Source organism: Anabrus simplex, chromosome 1 (genome assembly GCF_040414725.1).
Source record: "Anabrus simplex isolate iqAnaSimp1 chromosome 1, ASM4041472v1, whole genome shotgun sequence".
In the NCBI taxonomy this organism is placed as follows: Eukaryota; Metazoa; Arthropoda; class Insecta; order Orthoptera; family Tettigoniidae; genus Anabrus; species Anabrus simplex.
The window spans coordinates 881999542-882022381 of NC_090265.1; the positions used below are offsets into that span (position 1 = coordinate 881999542).

The following is a 22840-nucleotide window of genomic DNA, read 5'->3' on the forward strand; positions in this document are numbered from 1 at the left end:
ATGATGTGGTGATTTGTATAAAAGGGAGAAAAAGAAGTACAAAGGAGACTGGACATTTGGAATGAAAATCTGAAGGAGTTTGGAATGGTAATTAGTAAAAAGAAAACTGTAGTCATGCACTGTGGAAAAGAGAAAAAGTGAAGCCAAGTGAACATAGACAGAGAACGGTTAGAGGATGCAGAACAGTTTATATAAATCTGGGTAGCATTATTAATGGAAGTAATGAAATCAACCCTAAAATGAATAACAGACTAAGTAAAGGTACAACATTTTATCATCAAGTCAGAGAGCTTTTATGCGATGACAAAGTACCCAAGAGAATGAAATTACATTATATAAACAGTATTTCATCGATTGTAACATACGGACTAGAAACACTGGTAATTAATAAGAGACAAGATAGTAAGATTCAAGTAGTAGAAATGAAATTTTTAAGAACATCAGTTAAAAAGACAAGAAGAGACAGAATTCAAAATATTAAAATCACAGAATAGCTAAATATAGAACCGTTAGTACAGAACATACACAAAGCAAAATTGAGATGGTTCGGACATGTAGAAAGAATGGGAAAGGAACGGGTAGCAAGAAGGGAATTGGAAAGAAAAGTTAAGGGAAAGAGACCAGTTGGAAGACCAAGAAGAAAGTGGATGAATCAGATCTGGAAGGACATTAGAGAAGCTGGGTTGGATGTGGCGGATGTAATGGAGCAGGAAAAGTGGAAGGACAGAAAGGAGTGGAGGAGGCTCGTTTAACCACACCCAGGTGACTGGAGTAGGCAAATGATAATGATGACGGTACAAAACAGTCAAATAGGGGTGTACCAAAAGATCTAAAGGAACACCAGGCAATTCTCAAACAGGGCGAAATGACTTTCAGGAGGAACAAGGATGTGTTGCTTGTTTCTTGGAGGGACAAAAAAGTGAATACTATGGTAACTACCATCCACATGGCAGAAATAGTTGAAACAAACAAATCTGGAAAAAACAACTGAAACCAGAGTCTGTGAATGACTATAATCATTACAAGATATTAGAATCATTCCGTATTGACGGTTTTCACTTTACAATGGTGAAAAATGAAAGTATCCTCCTATTCAATACAATCAACACATGCATGGTGTTGATACTGCAGACCAGTACTTGGCACTATCCTTTCATGAGGAAAACAGTATAGCGGCTAAAAAAGGTTTTCTTGTATTTACTGTACTGCTCACTTTTTTAATGCATTTTGGCTCTTCCAGAACTCAAATCCTAATTTTAAACAATAATAAAAAAAAAAAAAAAAAAAAAAAAACCATTCCTGAATTTCATACAGACAGTAGTTAGGAACTTGCTCCAGGAGAAAAGTGAGCCCGACATACAAGTGCAGTCACCTCTCCCGAGCATCTAAAAGTCTACGTCCTGAAATTTTGCCGCCAGAAAGGGCACCAGCCAAGGATCCACCATTTAGGTTAGATGGGAAGAGATAAGAGCATATTCTTTTGAAGTTTCCACTATCAAATAAAATACAGTTCCCCTCAAGAAGGTGCAAAGTGTGCTTAACAAATAAAATTATTAGTGAAACATGGTATTTTTGTGGAAAGTGTGGTGTTCAGATTCACCCAGGAAAGCGTGACATTAGCTAATACACCCTCCAGAGATACTACAGGACCTCTTTAATGCATGAGCAAAATTTTGTTTACACACCTTGTTTAGTTTAGAACTTATTGAGAAAATAATTTGTTGTTCTTTGCTATGTCACTAACAGCTGGAACAGATGGGCCAGTCATTTAAATAGCCCGCTCAGATGGTGGGCATGAATGTGTTAATTGCTCTCAGCTCGTTGGGAGTTCGGATTCCCAGGACACCAAGATGGTTAGACGCAACTGAGAACAAATATCTTTAGCAGGTACATTCATAGGTCTTGGAGGTAAGAGTACCGCTTCCTTTGCAGGTTCATACGCAAGTTCATTTCCCGCAATCCCAACGTGGCTTGGAAGCCACGCAAAAGTGATTCTGGTGCCAGCATTACTTAACCTGGCTAGAAGGTCAGGAATCTGCTGCACCAGTGGGTATTACAAGAACAGGCTTCAGTAGACTTCAGAGAAATTAACGAGTTGGTACACATAAGAAAATGGTTTCTTTCATCACCCAGTGCAAACTGCAGAGCTTCTAAGATGGCACAAAGCTCCACAGCAAACACACTACATACACTAGGAAGCAAAATCTGCATGCTCATATCATCGGTGACAAAAGAGCAACCAACATTTTCTCCGATCTTAGAATCATCCGTGAAGATATGTCTCGCAGCCAGATACTGGTGAACGAAGTCCTGGAAAAAGCTCCAATAAACAGAGGAATCCGCGTTCACTTTGGGTCCACAGAATAGATCTAGGCATATACCCGGTCGCGGAACTAACCACGGAGGTACCTCACTAAAGGTCTGTTCAGGGCTACCACCAATATCTATATTTAATTCATGACACAAGCTATCAATTCAAAATCCGACCAGCCGTATGGCATTTGGTCCGTCTTGGGTACTAAAGATGCATTGATAGCTTGGATGTAGCAGCATTTCACGAATTTTGGCAGCCTACATAAGGAGTAGCTGCTGCCTCCTTATTCATAAAAGGTGGAACTCGCACTTCAGCGAGTAGGCTAGTACGGAAAGCTCCCATTGCCAGCCTAACTCCACTATGGTGAACACTGTCTAAAAGGCACAGCGTAGATTTTGCCGCTGAGCCATAAGCCGCACTAACATAGTCTATTCGGGAGAGGACCGTTGCCATGTAGAAATGTAGAGGCACCGCACGGTCAGCCCTCCACGAAGTGCCGCTGAGAAACTTAAGCATGTTGACGTGCAATGTTAAGTCTCTTCATGCAGGCAACCTTCAGCTGACAGATGTGAGGCTGCCACATTAGTCTCTTATCAAAATGAAGACCCAGGAACCTGCTGGTGTCTACTACTGGTAAGACACTGTTTCGCAAGCGGAGTTCTGGTTTACGATGCACAAACCGACATCGACATAAGTGTACAACTGAGGTTTTCAATACTGAAAATCCAAAACCATGTTGCATGGCCCATCTGTCGACTTGGTTAATAGCTTGCTGTAACTGTCTCTCAGCAAACGCCACCCTTCCGGAGCTGTAACGCACAGCTAAATCGTCTACATACAGTTATGGAACAACAGCGAACCCAGCAGCAGCAACGATACTGTCGATGGCAACTGCGAACAGCGTGACACTCAGTACAGATCCCAGTGGTACTCCATTTTCCTGAACGTAATATTGAGAAAGTGAATTCCCTACTCAGACACAAAAGAGCCAGAGGAACATGAAGTTCTCAATAAACGTTCGCAAATTTCCCCGAAATCCCTACTAGTGTAGTGTGGAGAGAATCCCGTATCATCAGGTAGTATCGTAAGCTTTCTTCAGGTCAAAAACACGGCGACTAGATGTTCCTTCCGGAGAAAGGCCGCCTGAATGGCGCTCTCCAATCTGACCAGATGATCAGTGGCAGACCAATGAGAGCAGAAACCACATGGGTAGTTAGTCAAGAGACCTTCCTTTTCCATGACCCACACAAACTGCTGGTTAACCATCCTTTCAAATAGCTTACAAAGTCATTTGTAAGGCATATTGGCCTATAACTATCCAGAAGTTTTGGATCTTTACCTGGCTTGGGAATTCGTATAACAATTCCCTCACGCCACTGAGATGGAAATACTCCCTCACTCCATATTCTGTTGAATAAGGAGCGGATATCCTTGAGACATCAGTCATTCAAATGATTAAGCATTTGGTTGTAGATTTTGTCCAGTCCAGGAGCCGTGTCCCTGCATAGTGCGAGTGCACTCCGCAGTTCCCATCCCGCGAAAGGCACGTTATAGGAATGTGAAGCACTAGAGGCGAAGGAGAGATGGTGTGCCTCTGCTTCGCGCTTAATTGGTAGAAATGCAGAGTCGTATCTCCCAGAGCTGGACGTATCTGCGAAACGTGACACGATGTAGTATGCAATGACTGAAGGAATTGTAATTATATCTCCATTAATGGAGATTCCAGGAACTGAGGGCAAGTTATGTACTCCGACAATACAGCGGCGTTTCGTCCACACTTGTGATGACAGAGTATGTGCCGTCATGGAAGACACATACTTTTCCCACGTAGCTTTCTTACTTTCTCGAATTAAAAAAAATGGACTTTTGCGTGCAGCCACTTAAATGTGATATGATTGGCCACGTAGGATTCCAACGATAATACTTAAAAGCTCGTCGGCGATCACGTATGGCTGCTGCAATTTCTTCCGTCCCCTACGGGACCTGTTTCCGGTGAGGGATACTGGACGAAGAAGGAATTGTTTCCTCTGCAGCAGCCAGAATTCCAGTAGTAATGGGAGAAACGTGGTCGTTAACAGACTCCAGCATATCATCGGCCATCACTGCACATCTGGAAAATTCTGGCCAATTTGCCCACCGAAGTAACCAGCGCTTGGGTACATTGGACTGTCTTTAATTCAAGAGAGATAGAATTATCAGGAAGTGGTCACTAACACAGAGGTCATCGTGTACTTGCCACCGCAGCAAGGGAACGAGCACACGGCTGCATAAGATGACATCCAGGTGTGAGAATGTGCCTTGGGCACTGCTGAAATGTCAGTTCCCCTCTATTAAGCACGCAAAGATCAAACAGGTTGATCAATCTCTCGAGAGCATCGATGGATTTTGTCATGATTGTCTTAAGGTGTGAAAATGAATGGTCATCGATCCACATAGTCAAGATAAATTGTGAAGATGATTATGAAAATGAGAAAAAACCATGAAGGAATGATCGTCTGAATAATAAGACGAGGGAGTCATGAAAGAAAGGACGACTCACTTTACGTAAGCTGCCCTAATATCACAGAGTCGGAAGAAACCTAAATGTGCAGGCCTACAATACAGAATGCTCATAAAATTGTCTTTTGCTGCCACTCATCTCCAATAGATGGGATTACTGACTGCGTACCAAGTATAAAAGCCTGCCTGAATATTAGCGGAAAGTAGTTGGGAAGTTACTGTAGATCTCTCTCTTCTTTAGCAAGCCATTCCTCTGGTTCATAAATTTAATGATACTACTGGTACGTAACACACTTGATCATCATAGCATAGTACTGTTCACTAACTGAGAAAATGTGCAGTTTTTCATTTGATTACATTTTTTATATGATAACATTGCTTTTATCTTGATTAATAAATTTCATGATGTTCCGTATTGATATCTATAGTATGTCATAGAAAGAAAGAGATCCACCTTATCAATATTAAATTTAATAATGTTTTTTAAAACAGGACCGGTTTCGACTTATCACAAGTCATCCTCAGCTGTCATTTACATACACATTAGAATACAAGTTTTAACAGTTGTATCTTACAAATAAACATGTCATGTTTGATAGACATTAGGTAGTATGTCTAGAAGTGAAATTCTGCTTCTTACGTCTAAGTTCAGAGGATCAAGAATATTAAAAAGATATCTATCTTTAATACATTAAAAGAATTATAACACATGATAAAATTTGTTGTTTACACCTGACCTTGAATATAGCATTAACGTTCAAGTTTTACTAGTAATAGTTCTTTAAAAGGTCTTTCATATTGCGTTGTTTTTAGTCGACTAAATATGCTTAAATGTAACCACATGTGCTTATACAGTATACTTTTTATTAGGCTTAGACTTTGTCAAAATGAGTAATGTGAATTCGAAGTTGAAATTACAATAACAAAGTGAAATGCACTTGAAATAATAGTAAGCTAGGTAATTGTAACCTCTGTTGAATGACTCCTGCAATTATATGCTATTTAAAATACATTTCATGCAAAGAAGACATTAGCAAACTTCAATATATAAAAGTTGAAAGGTATAAGACAATCATACACGTTTTGTGAAATTCATATGAAGTATTGTTCTTTCTTCATGCGTATGTGTCAATTTCAAATGGGGTAGTATACTTTATATAAACTTTGTCAAATTAAATAATGTGAATCTGAATTTGAGATTGCGTTGAGAAATGAAATGCCAGGTAATTAAAACCTGTATTGAATAACCTCTTCAAATATATACTGTGTAAAATACATTAAATGCAACATAAGACAATGGTACATTTCAATATGCAAGTTAAAAGGTAAGAGGCAGTCCTGCAAATTTGTAAATCTTCATATGAAGTACTGTTCTTCACGTGTACATGCCAAGTTCAAATGGGGCACTATTGGCCACTATTTGCTAAAGTCCAATCACTATAAACTTATATTGTCTTGTTAAATATACAGATTGAAGATGAATGTGCTGCTGGGGTTATGAAAGCTGTTGTTGTAGGTGGTTCTTTTTCGGTCTATGATACTTGCTAACTATCTGTAAAAAGTAAATGAAATCAATTAGAAGCGTATTAGAATGTTAAAGTGTTAAACTTGTGTGTGTGTGTGTGTGTGTATATTGTAGAGATTACTTACTGTCGTGAGATGATTGGGAAGTGTATCGCTTGGCAGCTTGGCGTGTACTATATCGTGAACTTGTGGTATTAGTGTCTGTTGTCGTGAAAGGAATGGAGGGGTGGGGAAGGGGAGTTGCTAACTGCGTAGAGGTGGAGTTTGTCATGTCTTTCTCCTGCGCTGTGGATTGCGCATGGTGTTGTTTATTGACTGTTCTCAGATAATAGTTTTTTATAAAAGGGATGATTTTATTAAATAAAATATTGGTTTTATCTGTTATTTCATTAATGTTATAATTAGGGTTGGCATATTGGTCTAATGTTATATATAGTTCTTCAGTAATATTGAGTAAGGGTCCTTTGGGGTTTGTGCTTAATATTATCATGTCATTATCTATATTAGTAAAGTTATGTTTGTAATCAACCATGTGTTGTCCTATTGCCGAAAAATGGTTGTGTTTTATGGCATTGACGTGTTCGTTGTATCTGATAGTAAAGTTTCTGCCTGTACGTCCTATGTAGCTTGTTAGGCAGTTATTGCAGCGGATACGGTAAACTCCAGAACGAAGGTATTTGTTGTTATTGTTGATGGTTTTTGTGTTATGTATGATGATGTTGCTGTTATGTGTAGTCCTTTTCTAACAAAGTGTTGTCATTAGTTAGTCTATTATCTATGATAGCAAATACGTCATCAACAAAACGGCACCAAAAGAATATTCCGTTTATTGTACTGATTGAGTTGTATTCGAGGTGGTCTAAATATATTTCAGCAATTATACCGGAGGCGGGAGAACCCATTGGTAAGCCTAGTTGTTGATAAATTGTGTCATGGAACTTTAAAAAGTTGTTACTGGCGGCAAATTCTAAAATTATTATGAATTCCTCAATTTCTAAATTACTTAGTTTACTGTAAGTTTTGAGGTTGGATGAGATTATATCTATAGTTTTTTTAGTGGGGATATTGGGGTATATATTGGTAATGTCATATGACGCTAAGGAATGGTATCGTTCTAGTTGTAGCTCTTTAGTTTTGTTGCAGAAGTCTACTGAATTGCGTATAGTTTTATTGGCTTGAAATGAATAATGTTTTTTGAGGAATTTTTGGATGAATTGCGATAATTTATATGTAGGACTTGCTCTGTAATTTACTATGGGTCTCATGGGTATGTTGTCCTTATGTATTTTTGGAAGAGCTTTTGCATTCGGTAGTTGGGGGTTCATGACTATGAGATTTTGTGCTTCAGTTTCGGTAAGTAGTAGGTGCGTGTTTTTAAGTAGAGTCTTGAGATTTCTTTGTATTATATTTGTAGGGTCCTTGCGTATGATCCGAAAGGTGTCGTTATTGAAAACTTCTTTTGTTTTTTGAATGTATACATTTTTGTCAATGACTACTGTGGTGTTGCCTTTGTCCGCTTTAGTTACGACCAGATTGTTTTGTTTTATCTTGTTGTTTAGTCTATTTATGTGTGTTATATTAATTTTTTTATTGTGTGAACTATTTTCTTGTAATTTCTCGATATACTGTGGTAGTCTTTTTGCGATGTCGTGTTTTACTTCATCTCGTAGGTCATATGGAATTTTCTGTAATGCAAGTTCAGTTTCCGCGGTGGTAGTTGTGATATTTTGCAAAACTGAGGTATTGCCCCAATTATGTTTCGGACCCTTACTCAAAATTTCAGTTTCTGTTTCATCGAATACTCTATTTGTGAGATTTTTCATCGAAGGATGGAAATTATGTTCAATGTCAGAATTAGGTTGGGATGAGGTAATCTTATTTATATTAGGAATCATGGGTTCCGTTCTTCGTGTCTGTTTAAATGACTCTAATTTTTTGTTAAGGTTGTTTTGTTTTTTTATGGCTAAGTTCTCTATTTTGTCGTTTGTGATACGTTGAAAGTGATCCCAATAACTATATGGCAGCTCTTGGGATACTCTCAAATGTAGTGGATACAATTCATTGTTCAAATATTGTTTTTTACAGTAAAAAAACTTGATTTCCGTTTTCAGCCAGATTTTGTTAGTTTTATTTAATGTGTTACGTGTCTGATCGGTAACTCTGTGCTTATTGTTATACTTCTTAAGAAATTTAGGAGTTAGGTTGTTGGCAAGGCATTCTTTTAGAAAGGCGATATTCTTGGTGGTATTCATTAACTTGATTCCAATGCTTCTGTATTTATACGCATTACGTCTTGCCTGGTTGGCATTGATATCTTGATTAATAAATTTCATGATGTTCCGTATTGATATCTATAGTATGTCATAGAAAGAAAGAGATCCACCTTATCAATACTAAATTTAATAATGTTTTTTAAAACAGGACCGGTTTTGACTTATCACAAGTCATCCTCAGCTGTCATTTACATACACATTAGAATACATGTTTTAACAGTTGTATCTTACAAATAAACATGTCATGTTTGATAGACATTAGGTAGTATGTCTAGAAGTGAAATTCTGCTTCTTACGTCTAAGTTCAGAGGATCAAGAATATTAAAAAGATATCTATCTTTAATACATTAAAAGAATTATAACACATGATAAAATTTGTTGTTTACACCTGACCTTGAATATAGCATTAACGTTCAAGTTTTACTAGTAATAGTTCTTTAAAAGGGCTTTCATATTGCGTTGTTTTTAGTCGACTAAATATGCTTAAATGTAACCACATGTGCTTATACAGTATACTTTTTATTAGGCTTAGACTTTGTCAAAATGAGTAATGTGAATTCAAAGTTGAAATTACAATAACAAAGTGAAATGCGTTTGAAATAATAGTAAGCTAGGTAATTGTAACTTCTGTTGAATGACTCCTGCAATTATATGCTATTTAAAATACATTTCATGCAAAGAAGACATTAGCAAACTTCAATATATAAAAGTTGAAAGGTATAAGACAATCATACACGTTTTGTGAAATTCATATGAAGTATTGTTCTTTCTTCATGCGTATGTGTCAATTTCAAATGGGGTAGTATACTTTATACAAACTTTGTCAAATTAAATAATGTGAATCTGAATTTAAGACTGCGTTGAGAAATGAAATGCCAGGTAATTAAAACCTGTATTGAATAACCTCTTCAAATATATACTGTGTAAAATACATTAAATGCAACATAAGACAATGGTACATAACAATATGCAAGTTAAAAGTTAAGAGGCAGTCCTGCAAATTTGTAAATCTTCATATGAAGTTAGACAAATTAAACACCATAGACCCACATATACAATTTACAAAAGAATCAGAAAACAACTGCAAACTGAACTATCTCGATTTGACCATTACTAGACAAGACAATCATTTATCTTTCAAAATTTATCGCAAGCCCACCCATACAATAAATACAATAGCAACAGACTCCATTCATCCTAGCTCCCATAAAAAAGCAGCATATTACAGGATGGTTTATAGAGCCTTTAACATACTGCTTTCAAAAACAGATTTGAATGAAGAGATACATTTAATCCAAGAAATAGCAAGAAAAAATGGATACAAGAAAGATACAGTCAATTCAATCATTCATAAATTCAAATCAAAACCCAAAACTAAATTATCAAGAATGGACAAACGTAAGAAAAACTACGCAACCTTTACCTTTAATAACACGCACATATACTCGTTAACCAACATTTTCAAAAAACATAACCTTGAAATAGCCTACAGGACTACACATAACAGTAACGTCATCATAAATAACACAAAAACCATCAACAATAACAACAAATACCTTCGTTCTGGAGTTTACCGTATCCGCTGCAATAACTGCCTAACAAGCTACATAGGACATACAGGCAGAAACTTTACTATCAGATACAACGAACACGTCAATGCCATAAAACACAACCATTTTTCGGCAATAGGACAACACATGGTTGATTACAAACATAACTTTACTAATATAGATAATGACATGGCAATATTAAGCACAAACCCCAAAGGACCCTTACTCAATATTACTGAAGAACTATATATAACAGTAGACCAATATGCCAACCCTAATTATAACATTAATGATATAACAGATAAAACCAATATTTTATTTAATAAAATCATCCCTTTTATAAAAAACTATTATCTGAGAACAGTCAATAAACAACACCATGCGCAATCCACAGCGCAGGAGAAAGACACGACTAACTCCACCTCTACGCAGTTAGCAACTCCCCTTCCCCACCCCTCCATTCCTCTCACGACAACAGACACTAATACCACAAGTTCACGATATAGTACACGCCAAGCTGCCAAGCGATACACTTCCCAATCATCTCACGACAGTAAGTAATCTCTACAATATACACACACACACATACACACACACACAAGTTTAACACTTTAACATTCTAATACGCTTCTAATTGATTTCATTTACTTTTTACAGATAGTTAGCAAGTATCATAGACCGAAAAAGAACCACCTACAACAACAGCTTTCATAACCCCAGCAGCACATTCATCTTCAATCTGTATATTTAACAAGACAATATAAGTTTATAGTGATTGGACTTTAGCAAATAGTGGCCAATAGTGCCCCATTTGAACTTGGCATGTACACGTGAAGAACAGTACTTCATATGAAGATTTACAAATTTGCAGGACTGCCTCTTACCTTTTAACTTGCATATTGAAATGTACCATTGTCTTATGTTGCATTTAATGTATTTTACACAGTATATATTTGAAGAGGTTATTCAATACAGGTTTTAATTACCTGGCATTTCATTTCTCAACGCAATCTCAAATTCAGATTCACATTATTTAATTTGACAAAGTTTATATAAAGTATAATACCCCATTTGAAATTGACACATACGCATGAAGAAAGAACAATACTTCATATGAATTTCACAAAACGTGTATGATTGTCTTATACCTTTCAACTTTTATATATTGAAGTTTGCTAATGTCTTCTTTGCATGAAATGTATTTTAAATAGCATATAACTGCAGGAGTCATTCAACAGAGGTTACAATTACCTAGCTTACTATTATTTCAAATGCATTTCACTTTGTTATTGTATTTTCAACTTCGAATTCACATTACTCATTTTGACAAAGTCTAAGCCTAATAAAAAGTATACTGTATAAGCACATGTGGTTACATTTAAGCATATTTAGTCGACTAAAAACAACGCAATATGAAAGACCTTTTAAAGAACTATTACTAGTAAAACTTGAACGTTAATGCTATATTCAAGGTCAGGTGTAAACAACAAATTTTATCATGTGTTATAATTCTTTTAATGTATTAAAGATAGATATCTTTTTAATATTCTTGATCCTCTGAACTTAGACGTAAGAAGCAGAATTTCACTTCTAGACATACTACCTAATGTCTATCAAACATGACATGTTTATTTGTAATATACAACTGTTAAAACATGTATTCTAATATGTATGTAAATGACAGCTGAGGATGACTTGTGATAAGTCAAAACCGGTCCTGTTTTAAAAAACATTATTAAATTTAGTATTGATAAGGTGGATCTCTTTCTTTCTATGACATAACATTGCTTTTAATCGCGACATTGCTAATGACGTCATTGCAATAACCTATGTTGACTTCAGTTGGGAAAACCACAATGACAGTCTTTCTGAGAATTCCGTAATGAAGTGCGGGTACATCAGCTAGCACACTCTAGTATGTCATAGAAGTTATTAATCAAGCTAGCACACTCAGCGGAATAATGGCAGAGGAGTGTTCGCGGCTGTCTGCGGCCTGGTCATTCAAGCTCTGGAACTTTGGACTGTTAGATCGGCAGCATAATACTATTCGTTAAAAGTGAGAAAATGTGCAATTTTTCATTTGATTACATTTTTTATGTGATAACATTGCTTTTAATCGCGACATTCCTAATGACGTCATTGTAATAACCTATGTTGACTTCAGTTGGGAAAACCACAAAGACAGTCTTTCTGAGAATTCTGTAATGAAGTGCAGGTACATCAGCTAGAACCTAACAACATCATGATGCAAATCATCCTACTTCTTTTGTTTATATAGCCTCAACTGTAAATTGATTATAACATTTCATAAAAAGCTGAAATAACATTTAAATCTTAAAGAAGGCTAAAATTGTTTAAATAAAAACCTAAAATCCAGGTCCAAATTATGAATTATTTGGTCAAGCTGTGTAAACAACAAAAACTACACATGCACTTGGTAATCGCAGCACAGTTCAGCACTTGTACAGTAAACCCTCCAATGAGGGTGGGTGACATCAGAGGTAATAGTGATTACTGTTTTAAGGGGCACCTGACGTAGCAAGTTAAATGCATGTTGGTGTAGTGGAGGGAAGTATAGTGTGTGCATTGCAGAACTGTAGACACAGAAGAAACACCCAGCCCCCACACTACAGGAACCATTCATACTCAGTTAAAATTCCAAAAGTCTACCATGAATCAAATCACCTCAGGTACACACTTCCCCCTCAGCCATGACAGTAGAACGCATCACACTTCACAATTCTCTCTTCCTACTAGCTCCTCCTTGGTAGAACTTTAGTAATGGTACAAGACTAGCTTTGCGAGAAAATGCATCAACAGGAATGGAGGACAATGTTATGTTGTCTTAGTGGTTTACTGAGGTCACCGGACAATGCTACCAACTACTGACGTAAACACAGGTTCCAAACTGAAGATAATTTTTCACCATTGGTTTCTTTAGTTTGCTAGGCATAAAGCACCAATGGATTAGGAGTTTACATTGAGCCATATTGATAATGACATCTAGGTAAATATCTGTAATGAATTATGGGAGTGACACCTCATTGAATAATTTCAGCCAAAAGTAGCGTTCCTTCATGCGGCTACTTACGAAAATGTACTTTTCTTTCTGTGATTTTTTGTCATAAAAGACTAAGAATAATGTTATCGGTGTTTACGTCCTACTAACTAATTCTACGGTTTTCAGAGATGTTGAAGTGAGTGAATTTAGTCCCGCAGCAGGAGTTCTTTCACATGCCAGTAAGTCTGCAGACATGAATCTGACTATTTGAGCACCTTCCAATACCACCAGACTGAGCCAGGATCGAACCTGCCAAGTTGGGGGTCAGAAGGTCAGCACCTCAACCGTTTGAGCCACTCAGCCCGGCTATATACAAAAAACTTTGTTTAGAGGGCATTTGTGTGTGTTAATTTATGATCACTGGTTTAATTTCAGCATAAATATCAAGTAAAACAAGGCATAAAGTGTTGAAAAACTACCGGATTACCTTCAGCATATATGCCAGGTAAAGTGAGTCTACTAATTTTTAGATGTGCATGTGTATTAATTTATCAGCATTGGATTAGATTTTATTGTGTCAAGGTTGTTGGTAATAACATCTATCTAGGTGAGTATCTCTACTGAATTATGGGAGTGATGCCTTACTGAATAATTTCAGCCAATAGCAGTGTTCCTTAACCCACATATTTCAGAAAATGTCTTCCATTCCCTGATGTTTCACAAAAAAAAGCTACTACTTTGGGTAGGCTGGTGAGACCCAAGGCGTACGACATGGCGACTCCATTACCCAACGAACTACCACTACAATTAGATCTCCCAATTGGTGGTGGTGGCCTGAATGCACACGTTGGAATAGACAGATACGGCTGCAAGAACATCATTATTGGGCCTCACAGCTTCGGAAGCAGATCCCGAGAACAAATGTTAGAATTATGAAGAAATAGTCTCATCAATAAAAATACATTCTCAAAAAAAGAAAAAAGAAAAAAAGAAAGGGACAGAAAAGGAAGCGCCAAAATTTTTTCATGATTTGAAATCCCATTTCAACTCGTGTCACTAGAAGGACCAAACTGTATTGTCACTAGCCGGACTTAATTTCGAAGTCGGCGGCTTTGTACAGCACTCTGTGACATCGTGTAACCATTCCATGTTGGATTCCTAATCTCCCTTTTTCCATCCCCATTAGTAAAGTTTTGCCATATTGAAGAATACAGATTCAGGTGAGGTGTTGAGGGTGTGGAATTCTTGCTAAAAAGACTTTCATTTCACTTTAAAAATTGCCTTATGTTGCACCTACACAAATAGGTTTTATGGCAGATAAGATAGGAAGAGGCTAGGAGTGGGAAGGAAGGAGCAGTAGCCTTAATTAAGGTAAAGCCCCAGCATTTGTCTGGTGTGAAAATGAGAAACCAAGGAAAACCATCTTCAAGGCTACTGACAGTGGGGTTCGAACCCTAAACGGTATTATTTTACATACAAGGTACATCTACTGCTCTCAGATTCATGAACTCGAGAAGGTGTGTGGAAGTGATTATTGTTTTACAAGGAAGTACATCTGGGTAACCATCCTACATTAACACTTATCACAGCAGGGAAAAAAATGGTGTCAAATTTCCCTATGGGAAAAATTTTTTTTTTTCTAGTTGCTTTACGTCGCACCGACACAGATAGGTCTTATGGCGACGATGGGACAGGAAAGGGCTAGGAGTGGGAAGGAAGCGGCCGTGGCCTTAATTAAGGTACAGCCCTAGCATTTGCCTGGTGTGAAAATGGGAAACCACGGAAAACCATCTTCAGGGCTGCCGATAGTGGGGTTCGAACCTACTATCTCCCGAGTACTGGATACTGGCCGCACTTAAGCGACTGCAGGTATCGAGCTCGGTATGGGAAAAATCAAATTATCAGAACTATGTCTATCAGTTATGGCCATCCATCAACGGTCGCTATTTTCAGATGACCGCCAGCTGCAAGACATAGCCTGCACGGTTCTTAGATAACAGCATCTGGCCATCCACCCATATTTTACATCACAGACTGCATGATTGATAGGTTACACTTCCGTCACACATTTTTGTTACAGGACAGTACTTCGTTATACAAAGTTTTAGATGATAGGCCTAACTAAGTCAAAAAAATTTAAGTCTGACCCTTTGAAGAAAGTGACCATGAAGGGCATGAAAAAGAAAATCCCCCTAAGCCTCATAAACTTAAACTGCCGGAGTCTCAACGGAGCAAGGGAGGCCAGATAAGAAAGCTAGTTGCTTTACGTCGCACCGACACAGATACGTCTTATGGCGACGATAGAACAGGAAAGGGCTAGGTGTGGGAAGGAAGCGGCCGTGGCCTTAAGGTACAGTCCCAGCAATTGCCTGGTGTGAAAATGGGAAACAACGGAAAACCATTTTCAGGGCTGCCGACAGTGGGGTTCGAACTTACTATCTCCCGAATAGTGGATACCGGCCGCACTTAAGTGACTGCAGCTATCGAGCTCGGTCAGATAAGAAAGATTAAAGTGAAGCGCCAATAATAAAAGTAGAAAGAACCTGCTTATAGTACCTGAAGGCGAGTTGCTCAAATGCAGCTCACCGCAATGTGATTGTTTCTTGATCCTAGATCCATACTAGAACAGCTGTTAATCATAGAAATACATTCACACCCAGTATACTGAAGGCTATCAACAGAAAATCAGGTGCTGCTTCCGTACCTGGTGTGCAGACTTAGGGATGATAAAAATCATATAAAAATGATGTGCAATGATACTTTAAGTAGCAGAAAGGAGAGATCCTTCCTTTATGCTTGCTAGAAACCCACCATCCCGCCTCAATAAGTATTCTTACTTATATAACAGAATTAAAACCGAAACAATGTAAACCAGCTGAATGCGACCATGTGCTGTGTTCGCCAATGTGTGCCAATGTTTGCGATGTGTTCCTATTCGCATTGTCTCCGACAGAGCTTGCATCGTGTGCAAGTACAGAGCTGCCATATTCGCTAAAGGTAAGAGAACCATATCCAGATCAATGGTTTTGTCACTAACCTATCCAGACCAATGGTGGTGTCACACGGGATACTAGAGGCCTAAGGGAAGCGGCTCTAACCTGGAGACTGACGCCCCCAGGCCAATGGTCTAGTCACTAGCCAGACCTAAACAATCCAGACCAATGGTTTTGTCTCTCCCCAGACCTAGACCCATCCAGCCCAATGGTCTTGCCACTCCCCAGACCTAACCAATCCAGCCCAACGGTCTTGTCACTAAGAATGCATAAATTGGCAAGCCTGGCGAATGTTAAGAGACGTCACCCAAGCCGCGCCATATTGGATCTATAACCTCACTTTCGCACACCAGGTACGAGTTTTACCGAAAAGGTAACCAAACATGCATGGTACAACGTAACATCAACGATTACTACAAACTTGCTACCAAGAGTTTTATATCTGTAAACATCGGAATAGCTGCACTACCGAGATAAATGTTCAGATAAAGTACAGTATATTATACTTATTCTTTCATCAAATCAATTACATGTATACAACGTTCATTTTGATATCGGATAAGTCTTAAATGCTATATGATATAGGCCTAAAACAAATAAATCATTAGGTACAACAAAAAAGTTATTTTGATCAAAAAATCATTCTGTATAACAAAACGCTATGTACATTTTATATTCTAAACTTATAATTACAACATTTACCACCACCAAATATTTTTATTTAGCGGGCAAATTTGCTGTTCTGTAGTAGTTTATTGTATAATTTGATCCTTATGTGAAATGACTCGCAACAATTTCGGATATATACTCGCAATGTTCACATTGATAACTGCCGAAATGAATATTTACTTACCAAGAACACGTGTTATAACCTAACATATTCAGAATATACCGAAAACGCACAATTTGAATGAAATGTATTAAGAAATGAATAAAACTTCAATACATTTAAGAACCACTCTCTGCTCTCAGTAGGCTAAATACGAATGGAGTACCGTATGAAGTATTTATTTAACACTAAAGAACTGAAAAACATCAAATGCTCCTTCAACTAGTGATGGGACTATCGAATGAAAACTACCGATGTACCGAATTATTCGATAGTCGTCAACTACCGTTACAACCGATTGTTTCCGTTTGCATTCGGTTTTTCATTCGGATCGCAAATTCCAATTGTTTCCACTAGCCAGCGCTAAAATCGCCACCTCTTGAGTCACGAAGTGGTCAGTCATTTATTATAAAAATGGCCGCGGTAGTTTTCAACATATATGTGTACGCGCCAATTCACTCCGCTTCTGTGTATTTCAAGACGGTAATCAACCAAGTCTCTAATGAAAATAAAATGCAATTACCTACTTATATGAAGGTTTGTGAGAAAGTTAATGAGGATTCCCTTTTATCAAATACAGTAGAGACAATACACGACACTTACGGATTTCGCCTTGCTAAAATGGGAGACAATTCGACGGTGGCGCTCCTAGTGACTTGACCTGAACAAATCGCGCTAAATTCAAATATCAATGGAAATGTATAAATAAATTACGTCTAGAAAGACAGTGGTATTGAGATATTAACTCCGAAGTTGCTAAAGCAATTCTGGATAAATGAATGAAGAATTATTTAAAAGTTTATTATTCAAAGACTGAAATCAGACATATAAACAAGGTGTGAAATGGACTGCTGTGAAATAGCTTGATCTTTCATTTAAGCATTACTTTTTTAGATTTAGCATACCTGCCTGAAATCTTACGGTTGGATTTGTCTTTTTCCTCATTTAAAAACAATGTATCATCACATTAAGACACTTGTCAATAAAAATATCGGCACATTCCTTACACATTTGATGCAATGAATTACCATTTAATAGCTGGACATTTTTCCTCTTAACATGAAGCCTACTAACAGAAAGAAAATCTATAAAATCCCGGCTTTAATCTGAGAAGAGGGATAAAAGAAAGAAAAGTTTGAAAATGTTGTCGATAGTGATGCTTTGAGGAATATTTACGTACAATTAGAGTAAAAATGTAACATACCCTTGGCTGTATAGTCGAGGATTTCTAAAGTCGCTGGCCTGGAAATGATCTGAACAGATCTTATAATTCTTATACAAGCGTAACGCCCCTTCTTTCTTGTACACTTTATCCAAATCGCTTCTGTGACATTTCAAAACCCACAGATCACACCTACAACAACACATCGGTATTGAAGGTTAACTGCTGCACTATACAATAAAATATGCGTATTATATTTTAAGCCTGTTAAAACATGGGTCGAGCAGGTCAGAAGATTATGAAGTACTATAAAAATCTCTGTCACTGGAAGAATATATATGCAAACACAATATTACTTACATGTTCTTGTCACGAGGGAACCTGAAGAACGAGCGCATTTTTCTCTACTTCGTTAGTACTGCAGCCAAACACAGCACATACCTTTCCCCTCATGTTGAGAGGAGATATCAAGGAATGACACACGCTATTTAATTATGACAACTCACTGAAAACGCATAAATAACACCAAAAACTTCACACAAAAATACACGTGCTCTTATGACAGAATCAGTACCGTTCAGGTCTATCCGCTAGAGTGAGCTCCAATAGCTGTCCCTCGATATCTCGCTCAGTGTCGTGTATTGTCTCTACTGTATTTGCTTTTATTAACACTGATAGCGCAACGGTTAAAGCAACGAACTGCAAATAGCGAGAATGCAGGTTCGAGTCTTCCTCTTAGCGACATAGGAATATTGTTTTATCAAGGAGAATTATTACCGTTTTATATTTCGTTAGTGAGTTATGCAGCCGTTTGAAGGAATTATTTCTTCCGTGCAACTGGTAAAACAGTTCTTCCCTCATTATATGACCGGCGCGCATGCGTCATTAGCAATCTTTTGGTGCTAAACAAGTCATCCAACACGGCTTTATGCCAACTTTCGAAGTATCGCATCGTAATCTGTTTACCCTCCAGGGTCGGTTTTTCCCTCGGACTCAGCGAACGAACCCACCTCTACCGCTTCAAAGGCAGTGTCCTGGAGCTTCAGACTCTGGATCAAGGGATACAACTGGGGAGGATCAATCAATCAATCAATCCTGATCTGCATTTAGGGCAGTCGCCCAGGTGGCAGATTCCCTATCTGTTGCTTTCCTAGCCTTTTCCGAAATGATTTCAAAGAAATTGGAAATTTATTGAACATCTCCCTTGGTAAGTTATTCCAATCCCTAACTCCCCTTCCTATAAATGAATATTTGCCCCAGTTTGTCCTCTTGAATTCCAACTTTATCTTCATATTGTGATCTTTCCTACTTTTATAGATGCCATTCAAACCTATTCGTCTACTAATGTCATTCCACGCCATCTCTCCACTGACAGCTCGGAACATACCACTTAGTCGAGCAGCTCGTCTTCTTTCTCTCAATTTTTCCCAAACCAAACATTGCAACATTTTTGTAACGCTACTCTTTTGTCGGAAATCACCCAGAACAAATCGAGCTGCTTTTCTTTGGATTTTTTCCAGTTCTTGAATCAGGTAATCCTTGTGAGGGTCCCATACACTGGAACCATACTCTAGTTGGGGTCTTACCAGAGACTTACCTCGTCCAGGCGACCTCACCTGCTATGCTGAACAGGGGCCTTGTGGTGGGATGGGAAGATTGGAAGGGATAGACAAGGAACTGGGAAGGAAGCGGCTGTAGCCTTAACTTGGGTACCATCCCGGAGAAGTGGGAAACCACGGAAAACCACTTCAAGGAAATCGAACCCACCTCTACTCAGTTGACCTCCCGAGGCTGAGTGGACCCCGTTCCAGCCCTCGTACCACTTTCAAATTTCGTGGCAGAGCCGGGAATCGAACCAGGGCCTCCGGGAGTGGCAGCTAATCACACTAACCAGTACACCACAGAGGCGGACAACTTTCACAGTACAAGGTCAAATTTATCATTCCATAGGCAGTCTATGCCAAATGCTCATCAAGATCTTGAATTTTTGCTGATTTACTTTGTTGGTGAAGATGAAAGAGAAGCACTAAATGCAATTTTAATATTGTGCACTTTGTCAATGGATAATCATGTTATAGTTTATATAAATACTTTCCATATACGAACCATGAATCTCTAATGATTGAACGTAACCTTACATGAATGGAATTATTTTAAAATTATTATATTCACCATATTTGGTCCTAGGAAAATATGTTGTCTTTTTATTTAGTTTTCTGTGTTTATCATCATCATCATCATTATCTGTTTACCCTCCAGGTTCGGTTTTTCCCTCGGACTTAGCGAGGGATCCCACCTCTACCGCCTCAAGGGCAGTGTCCTGGAGCTTCAGACTCTTGGTCGGGGGATACAACTGGGGAGGATGACCAGTACCTCGCCCAGGCGGCCTCACCTGCTATGCTGAACAGGGGCCGTGTGGAGGGATGGGAAGATTGGAAGGGATAGGTAAGGAAGAGGGAAGGAAGCGGCCGTGGCCTTAAGTTAGGTACCATCCCGGCATTCGCCTGGAGGAGAAGTGGGAAACCACGGAAAACCACTTCCAGGATGGCTGAGGTGGGAATCGAACCCACCTCTACTCAGTTGACCTCCCGAGGCTGAGTGGACCCCGTTCCAGCCCTCGTACCACTTTTCAAATTTCGTGGCAGAGCCGGGAATCGAACCCGGGCCTCCGGGGGTGGCAGCTAATCACACTAACCACTACACCACAGAGGCGGACTTCTGTGTTTATATTACTTTAATATGTGGTGTCATTACAATAAGGACATAACCTTCGTCTGAAATTACCTAACATTTGTTATTTTATGAACAGACGATCTTACATCCATTAACTTGTGGTTAGGGACACAAAAATGCATTTTATTTAAAATGAAACATAATGACCACAGTTACTTTAATCGGGACATTTTATCTTATTTTATAGACCAACGTATTTCAGTTACCAATTACTTCACTCGAACATTGTGTAACATTGGTTACTAGTCGTAGTCTCTATATTTCCGCTTATATTAACAAAACAAACATGCTATACAAATCGGTAGTATAATACAACAATCCACATTTCGGTAGTTACTAGCAAATGACTTATTACTAGTTACTAGTACTACCGCAGTACAAAACGTATAGGCTATTACTACCGATTTTAAACCGAATGAAAACTATCGAATGTTTTCATTCGATAGTCAAGCCTCACAATCGGTAGTCTACCGATAGTTTAAAACATTCGATATTCCCATCACTACCTTCAACCGTTAATGTTTACAAAAACAAAGAGCAATAGCATCAGGGTTGCCATCGGGCAAAAGATTTTCGTACTAAATGTTCCCCTAAAAGGATATAGATTACGGAAAAAAGGACGAAGTCATTAATTATTATTATTATTATTATTATTATTATTATTATTATTATTATTATTATTATTATTATTATTATTATTATTATTTACAATGGAGTATGATTATTCATAAAGGCAGTATAGAAAACAAAGTATACTTAACAAAAATACATTTTTTTCTTAATCTGTTTACCCTCCAGGGTTTGTTTTTCCTTCCGACTCAGCGAGGCCTCAAGGGCAGTGTCCTGGAGCGTGAGACACTGGATCGGGGGATACAACTCGGGAGAATGACCAGTACCTCGCCCAGGCGGCCTCACCTGCTACCTGCTTCCCATCTTAGACATCAAAACTGGGAAGTTCTGATAAATACAAATTTCTCACTTAAATTTGTATGTCCGCCTCTGTGGCTCGGGTTCGATTCCCGGCTCTGCCACAAAATTTGAAAAGTGGTACGAGGGCTGGAACGGGGTCCATTCAGCCTCGGTAGGTCAACTGAGTAGGGGTGGGTTCAATTCCCACCTCAGCCAACTTGGAAGTGGTTTCCTCACTTTTCCTCCACGGCCGCTTCCTTGTCCATTCCTTCCAATCTTCCCATCCCCCACCAAGGCCACTGTTCAGCATAGCAGGTGAGGCCGCCTGGGCGAATATCTCACGCTCCAGGATAATGCCCTTGAGGCGGTAGAGGTGGGATCCCTCGCTGAGTCCGAGGGAAAAACCAACCCTGGAGGGTAAACAGATTAAGGGCCGGTTCGACCATCTGTTGGTAAACTGGCTGGCAGCTACGCGGGAGGTAAACTACATGGGGGTGTAAATAAGCTGGTACTTTGGCTTGCGTGCAACCACCTCCGCGCAAGCGCTACGTAGCTACCCGGAGCTAGACACCGATGTGCGGGGTTGGATAGACTGATTTTCAGCCACTTCTCGCTTTCTTCTTCTTCTTCTTGATATTTGGTTGGGCTCTGTATATAACTAACACCCAGTTCCAAGACTTTGTAAACGAAACACTGCAGAACACTCAGAAACAGTTAGTTATGGTGACTAAGAAGGACTTTATTACACAGGACAAAGATCACTGGTATGGGTGGAAAATTACATCGTGTGGGTGTAACATAGGAGTAAGCACGGGGACACAAGGTACTATATCTTCACGCCGAAGTGACCCACCTTGGCGTCTTCTACTTTGACATACGGAACGGGTCTACAATTGGGAAGGACAGACGATAGAACACAAAAACTAAAGGATCGAGTATTAAGGATGGAATAACACAAATAGAGGGTTGGAAGGTAGATATCGCGCAAAGTGTAATGTAAGCGTACCAATGACGTGTGATATGACTAATGATGTGTTCCCTAAACCGTACCTA

The 22840-nt window shown here is 38.6% G+C and overlaps 1 protein-coding gene across 3 annotated transcripts in view; it reads right to left on the bottom strand.

The window, feature by feature from the left end:
- LOC136857679 (nucleolar pre-ribosomal-associated protein 1) overlaps nucleotides 1-17219 on the bottom strand; it is a 404999-nt gene extending 387780 nt beyond the window's left edge. For all 3 annotated transcript variants that reach the window (XM_067136526.2, XM_067136527.2, XM_067136525.2), the window contains exon 1: nucleotides 17008-17219. The gene's annotated coding sequence lies outside the window, so the exon portion shown is untranslated. The remainder of the gene's footprint in view (nucleotides 1-17007) is intronic.
- Between the last annotated feature and the right edge of the window lie 5621 nt (nucleotides 17220-22840).